This window comes from Bombina bombina, chromosome 1, assembly GCF_027579735.1.
Source record: "Bombina bombina isolate aBomBom1 chromosome 1, aBomBom1.pri, whole genome shotgun sequence".
NCBI classification, from domain to species: Eukaryota; Metazoa; Chordata; class Amphibia; order Anura; family Bombinatoridae; genus Bombina; species Bombina bombina.
The window spans coordinates 1,083,379,352-1,083,397,914 of NC_069499.1; positions in this window are offsets into that span (position 1 = coordinate 1,083,379,352).

An 18,563-nucleotide genomic window follows, 5' to 3' on the forward strand; every position below is an offset into this window, starting at 1 on the left:
GGGGCATTGCCCCAAAGAAATCAGCTCTTTTACCTGTAAAAGAAAATACAAACAACCTCTCCAACAGTAAATCCCACCACCCACACAACCAACCCCCCAAATAAAATCCTAACTAAAAAAGCCTAAGCTCCCCATTGCCCTGAAAATGGCATTTGGATGGGCATTGCCCTTAAAAGGGCATTTAGCTCTATTGCTTACCCACCCAATACACCCTTAAAAAATCCTAACACTAACCCCCGAAGATTCCCTTACCAGGAGAAGTCTTCATCCAAGCGACAAGATGTCCTCAATGAAGCCGGCAGAAGTGGTCCTCCAGACGGGCAGAAGTGGTCCTACAGACGGGCAGAAGTCTTCATCCTGACATCATCTTCTATCTTCATCCTTCCGACATAGAGTGGCTCCATCTTCATCCTCTTCAATCGACGTCTTCTTCGGAATGAATATCTCTTTAAAAGACGTCATCCAAGATGGCATCCTTTAGATTCCGATTGGCTGATAGAATTCTATCAGCCAATTGGAATTAAGGTAGAAAAAATCCTATTGGCTGATGCAATCAGCCAATAGGTTTGAGCTGGCATTCTATTGGCTGTTCCAATCAGCCAATAGAATGCAAGCTCAATCCTATTGGCTGATTGGATCAGCCAATAGGATTAAAGTTCAATCCTATTGGCTGATTGCATCAGCCAATAGGATTTTTTCTACCTTAATTCCGATTGGCTGATAGAATTCTATTAGTCAATTGGAATCTAATGGACGCCATCTTGGATGACATCACTTAAAGGTACATTCATTCCGAAGAAGCCGTCGTTTGAAGAGGATGCTCCGCACCGGATGTCTTGAAGATGGAGCCACTCCGCGTTGGAAGATGCCGTCTGGATGAAGACTTCTGCCCGTCTGGAGGACCACTTCTGCCCGTCTGGAGGACCATTTCTGCCGGCTTCATTGAGGACATCTTGCCGCTTGGATTAAGACTTCTCCTGGTAAGTGAATCTTCAGGGGTTAGTGTTAGGACTTTTTAAGGGTGTATTGGGTGGGTTTATTTCTTTCATGTAATTAGCAAGAGTCCATGAGCTAGTGACGTATGGGATATACATTCCTACCAGGAGGGGCAAAGTTTCCCAAACCTCAAAATGCCTATAAATACACCCCTCACCACACCCACAATTCAGTTTTACAAACTTTGCCTCCCATGGAGGTGGTGAAGTAAGTTTGTGCTAGATTCTCCGTTGATATGCGCTTCACAGCAGGCTGGAGCCCGGTTTTCCTCTCAGAGTGCAGTGAATGTCAGAGGGATGTGAAGAGAGTATTGCCTATTTGAATACAATGGTCTTCCTCTAGGGGATCTATTTCATAGGTTCTCTGTTATCGGTTGTAGAGATTTCTTCTCCTTCCTCCCTTTTCAGATCGACGATATACTCTTATATACCATTACCTCTACTGATTCTCGTTTCAGTACTGGTTTGGCTTTCTACTATATGTAGATGAGTGTCTGAGGGTAAGTAAATCTTATTTTATTTATGACACTCTAAGCTATGGTTGGGCACTTTATATGTAAAGTTCTAAATATATGTGTTTAAACTTATATTTGCCATGATTCAGGATAATCAGTATTCCTTCATTCAGACTGTCAGTTTAATTTTTTGGGATAATGCATATGAATAAATATTTTTTCTTACCTTAAAATTATTTTCAATTGACTTTTTTCCCTGCGGGCTGTTAGGCTCGCGGGGGCTGAAATGCTTACATTTATTGCGTCATTCTTGGCGCCAACTTTTTTGGCGCAAAATTTTGTCATTTCCGGCGCCTTAATTGACGCTGGAAGTTTATTCGTAGTTGCGTCATTTTTTACGTTTATGTATTTTAGACGTTCTTTTGTGGCAAAAAATGTGGGCGTCATTTTTTTCGCCATCGGAGGATGTGACATCATTCTTGGCGCTAAAAATATGGGCATTGTTTTTTTCGCCATCAGAGGATGTGGCATCATTCTTGGCGCCAAAAAATATGGGCGTTGTACTTGGTGCCAATAATGTGGGCGTCATACTTGGCGCCAAAAAATGTGGGCGTCATTCTTGTCTCCACCTTTTTTCCACATTATTTAAGTCTCACTTTTTCATTGCTTCTTGTTGCTAGAGGCTTGTTCATTTGGCATTTTTTTCCCATTCCTGAAACTGTCATTTAAGGAATTTGATAATTTTGCTTTATATGTTGTTTTTTCTATTACATATTGCAAGATGTCTCAACCTGACCCTGGATCAGAATCTACTTCTGGAAAGACGCTGCCTGATGCTGGTTCTACCAAAGTTAAGTGCATTTGTTGTAAACTTTTGGTATCTGTTCCTCCGGCTGTAGTTTGTGTTAGCTGTCATGATAAACTTTCTAATGCAGATAGTGTTTCCATTAGTAATACTCCTTTACCCGTTGTTTTTCCTTCAACATCTAATGTTCAGGATGTTCCTGTTAATGTGAAAGAATTTGTTTCCAATTCTATTAGGAAGGCTCTGTCTGTTATTCCTCCTTCCAGCAAACGTAAAAGGTCTTTTAAAACTTCTCATATTTCAGATGAATTTTTAAGTGACTGCCATCATTCTGACTTATCTGTTTCTGATGAGGATCTATCTGGTTCAGAAGATTCTGCCTCGGATATTGACACTGATAAATCTTCATATTTATTTAAAATGGAATTTATTTGTTCTTTACTTAAAGAAGTATTGATTGCATTAGATATGGAGGAGTCTAGTCCTCTTGATACTAAATCTACTAAGCATTTAAATTCGGTTTTTAAACCTCATGTAGTTATTCCAGAAGTTTTTCCAGTTCCTGATGCTATTTCAGAAGTAATTTCTAGGGAATGGAATAGTTTGGGTACTTCATTTACTCCTTCTCCAAGGTTTAAGAAATTGTACCCTGTGCCATCTGATAGATTAGAGTTTTGGGACAAAATCCCTAAAGTTGATGGGGCTATCTCTACTATTGCTAAACGTACTACTATTCCTACGGCGGATAGTACTTCCTTTAAGGATCCTTTAGATAGGAAGCTTGAATCCTTTCTAAGGAGAGCTTATTTATGTTCAGGTAATTTTCTTAGACCTGCTATTTCTTTGGCTGATGTTGCTGCAGCTTCCACTTTTTGGTTGGAGGCCTTAGCGCAACAAGTGTCAGACCATAATGCTTATAGCATTGGTAAACTTCTTCAACATGCTAATAACTTTATTTGTGATGCCATTTTTTATATCATTAGAATTGATGTCAGGTATATGTCTTTAGCTATTTTAGCTAGAAGAGCTTTATGGCTTAAATCTTGGAATGCAGATATGACTTCTAAGTCAACTTTACTTTCTCTTTCTTTCCAAGGTAATAAATTATTTGTTTCACAGTTGGATTCAATTATTTCAACTGTTACTGGGGGGAAAGGAACCTTTTTACCTCAGGACAAAAAATCTAATGGTAAATACAGGGCTGCTAATCATTTTCGTTCCTTTCATCAGAATAAGGAACAGAAGCCTGACCCTTCCCCTAAAGGAACGGTTTCCGTTTGGAAACCCTCTCCAGTCTGGAATAAATCCAAGCCTTTTAGAAAGTCAAAGCCAGCTCCCAAGTCCACATGAAGGTGCGGCCCTCATTCCAGCACAGCTGGTAGGGCGCAGGTTATGATTTTTCAAAGATATTTTGATCAATTCGATTCACAGTCTTTGGATTCAGAACATTGTTTCACAAGGGTACAGAATAGGTTTCAATGTAAGACCACGTGTGAGAAGATTTTTTCTCTCTCGCATTCCAGTAAACCCAGTGAAGGCTCAGGCATTTCTGAAATGTGTTTCAGACCTAGAGTTGGCTGGGGTAATTGTGCCAGTTCCAGTTCTGGAACAGGGTCTGGGGTTTTATTCAAATCTATTCATTGTACCAAAGAAGGAGAATTCCTTCAGACCAGTTCTGGATCTAAAAATATTGAATCGTTATGTAAGGATACTAACATTCAAAATGGTGACTATAAGGACTATTCTGCCTTTTGCTCAGCAAGGGCATTATATGTCTACAATAGACTTACAGGATGCATATCTTCATATTCCAATTTATCCAGATCACTATCAGTTCCTGAGATTCTCTTTTCTAGACAAGCATTACCAGTTTGTTGCTCTTCCATTTGGCCTAGCAACAGCTCCAAGGATTTTTTCAAAGGTTCTCGTGCCCTTCTCTCTGTGATCAGGGAACAGGGTATTGTGGTATTTCCTTATTTGGACGATATCTTGGTACTTGCTCAGTCTTTACATTCTGCAGAATCTCATACGAATCAACTTGTGTTGTTTCTTCAAAGACATGGTTGGAGGATCAATTTACCAAAGAGTTCATTAATTCCTCAGACAAAGGTAACCTTTTTGGGTTTTCAAATAGATTCAGTGTCCATGACTCTGTCTCTAACAGAAAAGAGACGTCTGAAGTTGGTTTCAGCTTGTCGAAACCTTCAGTCTCAATCATTCCCTTCGGTAGCTTTGTGCATGGAAATTCTAGGTCTCATGACTGCTGCATCGGACGTGATCCCCTTTGCTCGCTTTCACATGAGACCTCTTCAGCTTTGTATGCTGAACCAGTGGTGCAGGGATTATACAAAGATATCACAATTAATATCCTTAAATCCCAATGTTAATCTTCTCTGACTTGGTGGTTGAATCATCATCGTCTAATTCAAGGGGCCTCTTTTGTTCGTCCAACCTGGACTGTAATCTCAACAGATGCGAGTCTTTCAGGTTGGGGATCTGTATGGGGATCTCTGACAGTGTAGGGGGTTTGGGAATTTCAGGAGGCGAACTTACCAATCAACATTTTGGAACTCCGTGCGATTTTCAGAGCTCTTCAGTTCTGGCCTCTTCTGAAGAGAGAATTGTTTATTTGTTTTCAGACAGACAATGTCACAACCGTGGCATATGTTAATCATCAAGGGGGGACTCACAGTCCTCAGGCTATGAAAGAAGTATCTCGGATACTTGTATGGGCGGAATCCAGCTCCTGTCTAATCTCTGCGGTTCATATCCCAGGTGTAGACAATTGGGAAGCGGATTATCTCAGTCGCCAGACGTTACATCCAGGCGAATGGTCTCTTCACCCAGAGGTATTTCTTCAGATTGTTCAAATCTGGGGACTTCCAGAAATAGATCTGATGGCCTCTCATCTAAACAAGAAACTTCCCAGGTATCTGTCCAGATCCAGGGATACTCAGGCGGAAGCAGTGGACGTGCTGTCGCTTCCTTGGAATTATCAACCTGCTTATATCTTTCCGCCTCTAGTTCTTCTTCCAAAAGTGATTTCCAAAATTCTAATGGAATATTCGTTTGTATTGCTGGTGGCTCCAGCATGGCCTCACAGGTTTTGCTATGCGGATCTCATTCAGATGGCAAGTTGCCAACCTTGGACACTTCCGTTAAGGCCAGACCTTCTATCTCAAGGCCCTTTTTTCCATCAGGATCTCAAATCATTAAATTTGAAGGTATGGAGATTGAACGCTTGATTCTTAGTCATAGAGGTTTCTCTGATTCAGTGATTAATACTATGATACAGGCTCGTAAATCTGTGTCTAGGAAGATTTATTATCGAGTCTGGAAGACTTACATTTCTTGGTGTTCTTCTCATAAATTCTCTTGGCATTCTTTTAGAATTCCAAGAATTTTACAGTTTCTTCAGGATGGTTTGGATAAGGGTTTGACTGCAAGCTCTTTGAAAGGTCAAATCTCTGCTCTTTCTGTTCTTTTTCACAGAAAGATTGCTAATCATCCTGATATTCATTGTTTTGTTCAGGCTTTGGTTCGTATCAAGCCTGTCATTAAGTCAATCTCTCCTCCTTGGAGTCTTAATTTGGTTCTGAGGGCTTTACAGGCTCCTCCGTTTGAACCTATGCATTCTCTGGATATTAAATTACTTTCTTGGAAAGTGTTGTTCCTTTTAGCCATCTCTTCTGCTAGAAGAGTTTCTGAGTTATCTGCTCTTTCTTGTGAATCTCCTTTCCTGATATTTCATCAGGATAAGGCAATGTAGCGGACTTCATTTAAATTTTTACCTAAGGTTGTGAATTCTAACAACATTAGTAGAGAAATTGTTGTCCCTTCGTTATGTCCTAATCCTAAGAATTCTCTGAAGAAATCTTTACATTCTTTGGATGTAGTTAGAGCTTTGAAATATTATGTTGAAGCTACTAAAGGTTTTAGAAAGACTTCTAGTCTATTTGTTATCTTTTCTGGTTCCAGAAAAGGTCAGAAGGCTTCTGCCATTTCTTTGGCATCTTGGTTAAAGTCTTTGATTCATCATGCTTATGTAGAGTCGGGTAAGTCCCCGCCTCAAAGGATTACAGCTCATTCTACTAGGTCAGTTTCTACTTCCTGGGCTTTTAGGAATGAAGCTTCTGTTGATCAAATTTGCAAAGCAGCAACTTGGTCTTCTTTGCATACTTTTACTAAATTCTACCATTTTGATGTTTTCTCTTCTTCAGAGGCAGTTTTTGGTAGAAAAGTACTTCAGGCAGCTGTTTCAGTTTGATTTTGCTGCTTATTATTTCATTATTTTGATTTGGGTTGTGGATTATTTTTTCAGCGGAATTGGCTGTCTTTATTTTATCCCTCCCTCTCTAGTGACTCTTGCGTGGAAGTTCCACATCTTGAGTATCTGCTATCCCATACGTCACTAGCTCATGGACTCTTGCTAATTACATGAAAGAAAACATAATTTATGTAAGAACTTACCTGATAAATTCATTTCTTTCATATTAGCAAGAGTCCATGAGGCCCACCCTTTTTTGTGGTGGTTATGATTTTTTTTTATAAAGCACAATTATTCCAATTCCTTATTTTTTTTTATGCTTTCGCTCCTTTCTTATCACCCCACTTCTTGGCTATTCGTTAAACTGAATTGTGGGTGTGGTGAGGGGTGTATTTATAGGCATTTTGAGGTTTGGGAAACTTTGCCCCTCCTGGTAGAAATGTATATCCCATACGTCACTAGCTCATGGACTCTTGCTAATATGAAAGAAATGAATTTATCAGGTAAGTTCTTACATAAATTATGTTTTTTTAGGTTAGGGCTTTGGGCAGCAATAGAGCTAAATGCCCTTTTAAGGGCAATGCCCATCCAAATGCCCTTTTCAGGGCAATGGGGAGCTTTGTTTTTTTTAGTTAGGCTTTTATTTGGGGGGTTGGTTGTGTGGGTGGTGGGTTTTACTGTTGGGAGGTTGTTTGTATTTTTTTTACAGGTAAAAGAGCTGATTTCTTTGGGGCAATGCCCTGCAAAAGGCCCTTTTAAGGGCTATTGAAAGTTTAGTTTAGGCTAGGGTTCTGTTTTTTTTGGGAGACTTTTTTTATTTTGATAGGGCTATTAGATTAGGTGTAATTAGTTTAAAAATCTTATAATTTGTGTTTTATTTTCTGTAATTTAGTGTTTGTTTTTTGTGTGATTTAGCTAATTTAATTTATTGAATTGTATTTAATGTCGGTAATTTATTTAATTTTAGTGTAGTGTTAGGTGTTAGTGTAACTTAGGTTAGGTTTTATTTTACAGGTAAATTTGTATTTATTTTAGCTAGGTAGTTATTAAATAATTAATAACTATTTAATAACTTTTCTACCTAGTTAAAATAAATACAAACTTGCCTGTAAAATAAAAATAAACCATAAGTTAGCTACAATGTAACTATTAGTTACATTGTAGCTAGCTTAGGGTTTATTTTATAGGCATTTAGTTTTAAATAGGAATAATTTAGTTAATGATAGTAATTGTATTTATATTTATTTAAATTATATTTAAGTTAGGGGGTGTTAGGGTTAGGGGTAGACTTAGGTTTAAAGGGGTAATAAATTTAGAATAGAGGGGGCGACGTTGTGGACGGCAGATTAGTGGTTAATAAATGTAGGTAGGTGGCGGCGATGTTGGGGGCAGCAGATTAGGGGTTAATAAATATAATGTAGGTTGCGGCGATGTCCAGAGCAGAAGATTAGGGGTTAATAAGTATAATGTAGGTGGCGGTGATGTTAGGGGCGGTAGATTAGGGGTTAATAATATTTAACTAGTGTTTGCTAGGCGGGAGTGCAACGGTTTAGGGTTTAATATGTTTATTCTAGTGGCGACAATGTCCGGAGCGGCAGATTAGGGGTTAAAAATGTTATTATAGTGTTTGCGATGCGGGAGGGCCTCAGTTTAGGGGTTAATAGGTAGTTTAGGGATGTTAGTGTACTTTTTAGCACTTTTGTTATTAGTTTATGCTACAGCGTTGTAGTGTAAAACTCATAACTACTGACTTTAAAATGCGTTACGAATCTTGGAGGTATAGGGTGTACCGCTCACTTTTTGGCCTCCCAGGACAAACTCGTAATACCGGCCCTATGGAAGTCCCATAGAAAAAAGGGTTTACGAACTTTACGTAAGTCAGTTTGCGGTAAGGCCAAAAAAGTGTGCGGTACACCTATACTTGCAAGACTCGTAATACCAGCGGGCAAAAAAAAGCAGCGTTAAGACCTGTTAATGCTGCTTTTTCACCTTACCGCAAAACTCGTAATCTAGGAGATAGATAGTCCCTTTATTACCCATTCCCCTATTTTGCATAACTAACACTGGTATATTAATATACTTTTTTGCCTCTGTGATTACCGTTTATCTAAGCCTCTGAATGCCCCCTAATTTCAGTTCTTTTGCATTTTAGCCAATCAGTGCTGACTCCTAGGTAACTCCACAAGAGTGAGCACAATGCTATATATATGACACACTTGACCTAGTGCTGTCTAGCTGTAAAAAAAACTGTCAAAATGCCTTGAGATAATACACGGCTTTCAAGGGCTTAGAAATTAGCATATGAGCCTACCTAGGTTTAGCCTTCAACAAAGAATACCAAAAGAACAAAATAAATTTGATGATAAAAGTAAATTGGAAAGTAATTTAAAATGTAACTATCTGAATCATAAAATTTTAATTTTGACTACGCTGACCCTTTATAATAAAGCATTATGTCTAAATATGTGTATGCTTGTGTGTATACACACACACATTTATATACATTTCTATATACATATAAATATATATATATATATATATATTTATATAATGTAACTTCCAGAATGGATAAGCACAGTCTTACAAAGTCAGCTACCAGGGTGCACTCCCATATCCACATACGTGTTCCATCAGGCAAAAAAAGGCACTGGACTTGTTTAATAAAATATAGTGTTTATTAGTAATACATCCATATAAAAGATGACATAATGTTTCAATGTGCTCCTCACACCTTTGTCAAATGTCAAATAGGTAGTTCCACAGTGTGAACCTAAAAACAATTATCCCCAAACACCTTTACCCACCTTATATACTTTAAATCCATCAGTGCACAATGCCATCATCCCACTGCCGTGAAGTCATCACACCCCGATGCCGGCATGTAGTGTATGAGAAAGTGGCTGTGTATCCGGTTGTCACAGCAATGAGTAAACAAAGTGCTGTGACTCACCCGATCATATCACAATGTAAGACAGAGCTATCGGCTCATCTAAGAATACTTAAAAATCAGACTTTCACTATATTTAGTTCAGCCCATATGTATAGCGTAATACTCATTGTGAATACAGATGATGAAAAACAGCATTAAAAAAAGGCTATTGAGCACTCCTTGGAGGAAACAGCTTGAGAGGACAGCTAATCCTAAGGAACATGTCATCATCTGAACTTCATCACCACATATACTCCTATACATTGGACCTTAACAAACTAGCACCTAGATTTAGAGTTCTGCGGCCAAAAGGGTGTGTTAGCTACGGGTGCTTTTTTTCCCCCGCACCTTTTAAATACCGCTGGTATTTAGAGTTCACAGAATGGCTGGGTTTTCAGTGCGTTAGGCTCCAAAAAGGGAGCGTAGAGCATAATTTAACGCCACTGCAACTCTAGATACCAGCGGTGCTTACGGACGCGGCCAGCTTGAAAAACGTGCTCGTGCACGGTTCCCCCATAGAAAACAATGGGGCTGTTTGAGCTGAAAAAATACCTAACACCTGCAAAAAAGCAGCGTTCAGCTCCTAACGCAGCCCCATTGTTTTCTATGGGGAAACACTTCCTACGTCTGCACCTAACACTCTAACATGAACCCCGAGTCTAAACACCCCTAACCTTACACTTATTAACCCCTAATCTGCCGCCCCCGCTATCGTTGACACCTGCATATTTTTTTAACCCCTAATCTGCCGCTCCGTAAACCGCCGCTACCTACATTATCCCTATGTACCCCTAATCTGCTGCCCCTAACACCGCCGACCCCTATATTATATTTATTAACCCCTAATCTGCCCCCACATCGTCGCCTCCACTTGCCTACACTTATTAACCCCTAATCTGCCGAGCGGACCGCACCGCTACTATAATAAAGTTATTAACCCCTAATCCGCCTCACTCCCGCCTCGCTAACCCTATAATAAATAGTATTAACCCCTAATCTGCCCTCCCTAACATCGCCGACACCTAACTTCAATTATTAACCCCTAATCTGCCGACCGAATCTCGCCGCTACTGTAATAAATGGATTAACCCCTAAAGCTAAGTCTAACCCTAACCCTAACACCCCCCTAAGTTAAATATAATTTTATTCTAACAAAATAAATTAACTCTTATTAAATAAATTATTCCTATTTAAAGCTAAATACTTACCTGTAAAATAAACCCTAATATAGCTACAATATAAATTATAATTATATTATAGCTATTTTAGGATTAATATTTATTTTACAGGCAACTTTGTAATTATTTTAACCAGGTACAATAGCTATTAAATAGTTAAGAACTATTTAATAGCTAAAATAGTTAAAATAATTACAAAATAACCTGTAAAATAAATCCTAACCTAAGTTACAATTAAACCTAACACTACACTATCAATAAATTAATTAAATAAAATACCTACAATTATCTACAATTAAACCTAACACTACACTATCAATAAATAAATTAAATTAAATTCCTACAAATAAATACAATTAAATAAACTAACTAAAGTACAAAAAATAAAAAAGAACTAAGTTACAAAAAATAAAAAAATATTTACAAACATAAGAAAAATATTACAACAATTTTAAACTAATTACACCTACTCTAAGCCCCCTAATAAAATAACAAAGCCCCCCAAAATAAAAAAATGCCCTACCCTATTCTAAATTACAAAATTCAAAGCTCTTTTACCTTACCAGCCCTTAAAAGGGCCCTTTGCGGGGCATGCCCCAAAGAATTCAGCTCTTTTGCCTGTAAATAAAAACATACAATACCCCCCCAACATTACAACCCACCACCCACATACCCCTAATCTAACCCAAACCCCCCTTAAATAAACCTAACACTAAGCCCCTGAAGATCTCCCTACCTTGTCTTCACCTCACCGGGTCCCGATCTGTCCAGAAGAGGGTCCGAAGTCTTGATCCAAGCCCAAGCGGGGGGCTGAAGAGTGACGTCCATCCTCTGGCTGAAGTCTGGATCCAAGCGGCGGCTGAAGAACTCCATCATCGGGCTGAAGTCGGAAGTCCATCATCGGGATGAAGTCTTCTATCAAGCCGCATCTTCAATCTTCTTTCTTCCGGAGCATAGCGGAGCCATCTTCTTCCAAGCCGACGCGGAACATCCTCTTCAACCGACGCCTACTAGCCGAATGACGGTTCCTTTAAATGACGTCATCCAAGATGGCGTCCCTCGAATTCCGATTGGCTGATAGGATTCTATCAGCCAATAGGAATTAAGGTAGGAATATTCTGATTGGCTGATGGAATCAGCCAATCAGATTCAAGTTCAATCCGATTGGCTGATTGGATCAGCCAATCAGATTGAGCTTGCATTCTATTGGCTGTTCCGATCAGCCAATAGAATGCGAGCTCAATCTGATTGGCTGATCCAATCAGCCAATCGGATTGAACTTGAATCTGATTGGCTGATTCCATCAGCCAATCAGAATATTCCTACCTTAATTCTGATTGGCTGATAGAATCCTATCAGCCAATCGGAATTCGAGGGACGCCATCTTGGATGACGTCATTTAAAGGAACCGTCATTCGGCTAGTAGGCGTCGGTTGAAGAGGATGTTCCGCGTCGGCTTGGAAGAAGATGGCTCCGCTACGCTCCGGAAGAAAGAAGATTGAAGATGCGGCTTGATAGAAGACTTCATCCCGATGATGGACTTCCGACTTCAGCCCGATGATGGAGTTCTTCAGCTGCCGTTTGGATCCAGACTTCAGCCCGAGGATGGACGTCACTCTTCAGCCCCCCGCTTGGGCTTGGATCAGACCCGGTGAGGTGAAGACAAGGTAGGGAGATCTTCAGGGGCTTAGTGTTAGGTTTATTTAAGGGGGGTTTGGGTTAGATTAGGGGTATGTGGGTGGTGGGTTGTAATGTTGTGGGGGGGTATTGTATGTTTTTTTTTACAGGCAAAAGAGCTGAATTCTTTGGGGCATGCCCCGCAAAGGGCCCTTTTAAGGGCTGGTAAGGTAAAAGAGCTTTGAACTTTTGTAATTTAGAATAGGGTAGGGCATTTTTTTATTTTGGGGGGCTTTGTTATTTTATTAGGTGGCTAAGAGTAGGTGTAATTAGTTTAAAATTGTTGTAATATTTTTCTTATGTTTGTAAATATTTTTTTATTTTTTGTAACTTAGTTCTTTTTTATTTTTTGTACTTTAGTTAGTTTATTTAATTGTATTTATTTGTAGGAATTTTATTTAATTTATTTATTGATAGTGTAGTGTTAGGTTTAATTGTAGATAATTGTAGGTATTTTATTTAATTAATGTATTGATAGTGTAGTGTTAGGTTTAATTGTAACTTAGGTTAGGATTTATTTTACAGGTAATTTTGTAATTATTTTAACTATTTTAGCTATTAAATAGTTCTTAACTATTTAATAGCTATTGTACCTGGTTAAAATAATTACAAAGTTTTCTGTAAAATAAATATTAATCCTAAAATAGCTACAATATAATTATAATTTATATTGTAGCTATATTAGGGTTTATTTTACAGGTAAGTATTTAGCTTTAAATAGGAATAATTTATTTAATAAGAGTTAATTTATTTTGTTAGAATAAAATTATATTTAACTTAGGGGGGTGTTAGGGTTAGGGTTAGACTTAGCTTTAGGGGTTAAAAAATTTATTAGAGTAGCGGTGAGCTCCGATCGGCAGATTAGGGGTTAATACTTGAAGTTAGGTGTCAGCGATGTTAGGGAGGGCAGATTAGGGGTTAATACTATTTATTATAGGGTTATTGAGGCGGGAGTGAGGCGGATTAGGGGTTAATAACTTTATTATAGTAGCGGTGCGGTCCGCTCAGCAGATTAGGGGTTAATAAGTGTAGGCAGGTGGAGGCGACGGTGAGGGGGGCAGATTAGGGGTTAATAAATATAATATAGGGGTCGGCGGTGTTAGGGGCAGCAGATTAGGGGTACATAGGGATAACAGAGCTGGCGGCGATTTATGGAGCTGCAGATTAGGGGTTAAAAAATTTTAATAGAGTGGCGGCGATGTGGGGGGACCTCGGTTTAGGGGTACATAGGTAGTTTATGGGTGTTAGTGTACTTTAGAGCACAGTAGTTAAGAGCTTTATAAACCGGCGTTAGCCCAGAAAGCTCTAAACTACTGACTTTTTTCTGCGGCTGGAGTTTTGTCGTTAGATTTCTAATGCTCACTTCAGCCATGACTCTAAATACTGGCGTTAGAAAGATTCCATTGAAAAGATAGGATACGCAATTGACGTAAGGGGATCTGCGGTATGGAAAAGTCGCGGCTGAAAAGTGAGCGTTAGACCCTTTAATGACTGGCTCTAAATACCAGAGGGCGGTAAAAACCAGCATTAGGAGCCTCTAATGCTGGTTTTGACGGCTACCGCCCAACTCTAAATCTAGGCCTAGGTGCGGCAACACTAGTCTATATTGGGATCCGATCCAACTTTACCTTTCCAACGAATACGACCTCCAGGAATGGTATATCGGAGAGCAGACCATTTGAGGGATATGCTGATAAAGACAGACCCTGTCCAGTACTATCAAAAGGGCACTTGGTTGAAGACCTCTAAGAAGGGTTATTTCACATGTGGGAGTTGCGTGACGTACAACAGCATGTTAAGTGGCAAGTATCTGTCTATCCATCTATTTATCTATCTGTGTATATATTCATATAGATATATAGGTATAGATATATATTTTACAAAAAATAATCATATATATATATATATATATATATATATATATACATATAAATATCTGTATATACTTTATCTATCTATCTATCATTTATCTATCATCTATCTATCTATCTATCTACCTATCCATCTGTGTATAAATTCATATAGATATATAGGTATAGATATATATTTTACAAAAATAACTATATATATATATATATATATATATAAGCTGTTTCTTCTATTTGAACAACATAGATATATAAAGAGTTAGGGCAATCAGTCTAACATGGTGTTGGGTTAGCGCTCAAACAATAACTGTTAGTTTTTATTTTAGAGCATTTCATAGAAGTCTATGGGGAGAAAAAGTTAACGTGTGCCTTGGTCTTTCACTCTTGCGCTAACTTTTTACTTTTAAGTTGTTATACGAGCGTAAATGTGACCACAATAATTTTTTAATTGGAGAGCAAGTCAGTGCACAAGCAAACAAATAATTTAGTGCACCATTTGTAATCTGACCCTGTATGTACTCTATAAAAATGTTATATACATTGTTGCAAATTGCAAACACTATTACCATATAGTGCTCAATAGAAATGTGCACAGGAAAAAAATAGTTTTGTCTGAATTTTTCTTTTTATTAAATTTTACATCTTTGTTTTAGTTCTTTTACGTTCATGGTTGCACAAGTTTTAAATGAAATCCATTTGAAATTTTCTTTTCAAACAAAAATATTGAGCAACATTATTTTTGTCATTCTATGTAATTCGTAAAGGGACTGGAAATTTCATTCATGATTTAGATAGAACATGCAATTTTAAACAAATTTCAATTTACTTTTACTATCACACATGCTTCTTTCTCTTGTTATCCTTTGCAAAAGGAACAGCATTGCACCACTGGAGGCTCGCCGAACACATCTAGCTACACAATTATAAGAGACAAATGTATGCAGGCACCAATCACCATCTAGCTCCCACTAGTGTAGGTTATGTGAATATTTATTTTCAACACTGGATACCAAGAGAACAAAGTACATAGAAAATAGAAGTGATTTAAAAGTATCTTTAAAAGACATGCTTTAAAATGTAACACTTTATGGAAAAAATATATAACACTGACATGACAATAATCTAAAGTTGGGTTTCAGGAAAGGGTATATCATGAGCAATCCTCTTATGGTTCCTTGTATATGACCCAACACTACGTTAAAAACAAATAAATAGGGCCAGGTAGCCAAGGGGTGTGTGTGGGTGAATAATAGCACTTTCCAGTAAGTATAGGGTTAAAATCAGTTTCAAGCATTCAAACATTCATCACAGGCACTCCTATGCGCTAAAAGAGAAATCAACTGAATGATATGGGTGTCCCAGCACAAGATCAGGAGATGGTTAGCCTACTAGTTTATTTGATAGATGACAATGAGGATAAATCAATAAAGAAGAAAGTACATTTATGCCATCCATTTCACAATACCCAATAGTGGATAAATTTGTCTCAATGGTAACTACAGAAATTGAAATGATAAATTCTACAAGTAATGATAATGAAAAAGAAACCTAAGTTTCAAAGAACGAACAGCACTAAAAGAACTGCAGAACAACACAGATCTGACCATTAAAAATGCAGATAAGGGAGGAAATATTGTCCTCATGAATAATGACAAATACATTATTATGTGTCAGACAATGTATGATAATAAAAACATTTGATCTGACTGAAAGATTCACTAAAGAACTGAGAGCCCTACTAGATGAAGGCTTTTGCCAGGGAGTAATTACAAAAGATGAGTTCAGATTTATGTGCAGCATGTCAGCAAGGGTAGCTACTTTTTATAGTCTACCAAAAGTGCATAAGAACTGAACAGACCCACCTGGTAGACCGATAGTGTCGGGCAACAGCTGTCTTACTGAAAAGATGAGTATCTTTCTAGACAAAAAATGAAGACACTTTCGGCTAGATTACGAGTTTTGCGGTAAGAGGGGTGCAGTGCTAACTTGCACGTTATTGTCACCGCTCACTTCCCTACAGCGTTAAAAGGCAAGAAGTGAGCATAGAGCAAAATTGTGCTCCATACCGCACTCTACCAGCGCTGCTTAAGTCAGCGGTGAGCTAGTTATACGTGCTCGTGCACGATTTCCCCATAGACATCAATGGGGAGAGCCGGCTGAAAAAAAGCCTAATACCGGCAAAAAAGCAGCGTAAAGCTCCGTAACGCAGTCCCATTGATTCCTATGGGGAAACAAAATTTATGTTTACACCTAACACCCTAACATGAACCCTAGCCTAAACTAAACTACCAATGGCCCTTAAAGGGGCCTTTTGCGGGGCATTGCCCCAAAGAAATCAGCTCTTTTACCTGTAAAAAAAATACAAACAACCCCCCAACAGTAAAACCCACCACCCATACAACCAACCCCCCAAATAAAACCCTAACTAAAAAAACCTAAGCTCCCCATTGCTCTGAAAAGGACATTTGGATGGGCATTGCCATTAAAAGGGCATTTAGCTCTATTGCTGCCCAAACCCTAATCTAAAAATAAAACCCACCCAATAAACCCTTAAAAAACCTAACACTAACCCCTGAAGATCCACTTACAGTTTTAAAGAGCCGACATCCATCCTCAACTAAGCCGGCAGAAGTCCTCAACGAGGACTGAGAGGTATCGACGCTTAATCTAACAACCAATGATAATAATCACAGCTTGGAGAAGGGATCCTATCGGGTAGTTTCTGCTCGGCGGAGTGATTCAATTAACACCGTGTCTGATAATCAGCGGTTTTTAGTAGTTAGACATGGATCCATGTTTCTAATTTTATTGTGTTATTGTGGTTTTATTGTGATATTTTATGTTTAGCCTTTATCGAAGGTAATAAATTGTAAGATTTAGCCACAAGTTTGTTAGCCTTTTAAGCTCTTTTAGCGCTTACTCTCACCTTTTCATATTAGTACTATTATCAGCCTACTAGGAGGCTAACTGTTAGTAAGCTTAAGGCCCCATTGTAGCGCTCGGTCCAATTCTCTCCATTTTAGAAGTCCTCAACGAAGCGACAAGAAGTCCTTAACGAAGCTGGGAGAAGTCTTCATCCAAGCCGGGAGAAGTGGTCATCCAGACGGACAGAAGTCTTCATCCAGATTGGAACAACCAATAGAATGCAAGCTCAATCCTATTGGCTGATTGGATCATTGACTGATTGATTTCAATTCTATCAGCCAATCAGAATCTAAGGGACACCATCTTGGATGACGTCACTTAAAGGAACCCTCATTCGTTGGGTAGTCATCAGAAGAAGAGGATGCTCCGCGCTGGATGTCTTGAAGATGGACCCGCTCATCGCCGGATGGATGAAGATAGAAGATTCCATCTGGATGAAGACTTCTGCCCGTCTGGAGGACCACTTCTCCCGGCTTGGATGAAGATTTCTCCCGGCTTTGTTGAAGACTTCTTGCCGCTTCGTTGAGGACTTCTCCTGGCTTCATTGAGGATGGATATCGGCTCTTCAAAACTCTTCAAAACTGTAAGTGGATCTTCAGGAGTTAGTGTTAGGTTTTTTTAAGGGTTTATTGGGTGTTTTTTTTTTTAGGTTAGGGTTTGGGCAGCAATAGAGCTAAATGCCCTTTTAAGGGCAATGCCTATCCAAATGCCCTTTTCAGGGCAATGGGGAGCTTAGGTTTTTTTAGTTAGGGTTTTATTTGGGGGGTTGGTTGTGTGGGTGGTGGGTTTTACTGTTGGGTGGATTGTTTGTATTTTTTTTACAGGTAAAAGAGCTGATTTCTTTGGGGCAATGCCCCGCAAAAGGCCCTTTTAAGGGCTATTGGTAGCTTAGTTTAGGCTAGGGTTTTTTTAATTTTGGGAGGGATTTTGTTGTTGTTGATAGGACTATTAGATTAGGTGTAATTAATTTAAATATCTTGTAATTTGTTTTTTATTTTGTGTAATTTAGTGGGTTTTTTTTGTAATTTATGTATTTGTATTTAATTCTGTTAATTGTATTTAATTTAGGTAATTTATTTAATTGTACTTTAAGGTTAGGTGTTAGTGTAACTAAGGTTAGGTTTTATTTTACAGGTAAATTTGTATTTATTTTAGCTAGGTAGTTAGTAAATAGTTAATAACTATTTAGTAACTATTCTACCTAGTTAAAATAAATACAAACTTGCCTGTAAAATAAAAATAAACCCTAAGCTAGCTACAATGTAACTATTAGTTATATTGTAGCTAGCTTAGGTTTTATTTTATGTATGTATTTAGTTTTAAAAAGGAATTATTTAGTTAATGATATGAATTTTTATTTAGATTTATTTTAATTATATTTACGTTTGGGGGTGTTAGGGTTAGGCTTAGGTTTAGGGGTTAATAAATTTAGTATAGTGGGACGACGTAGGGGCGGTAGATTAG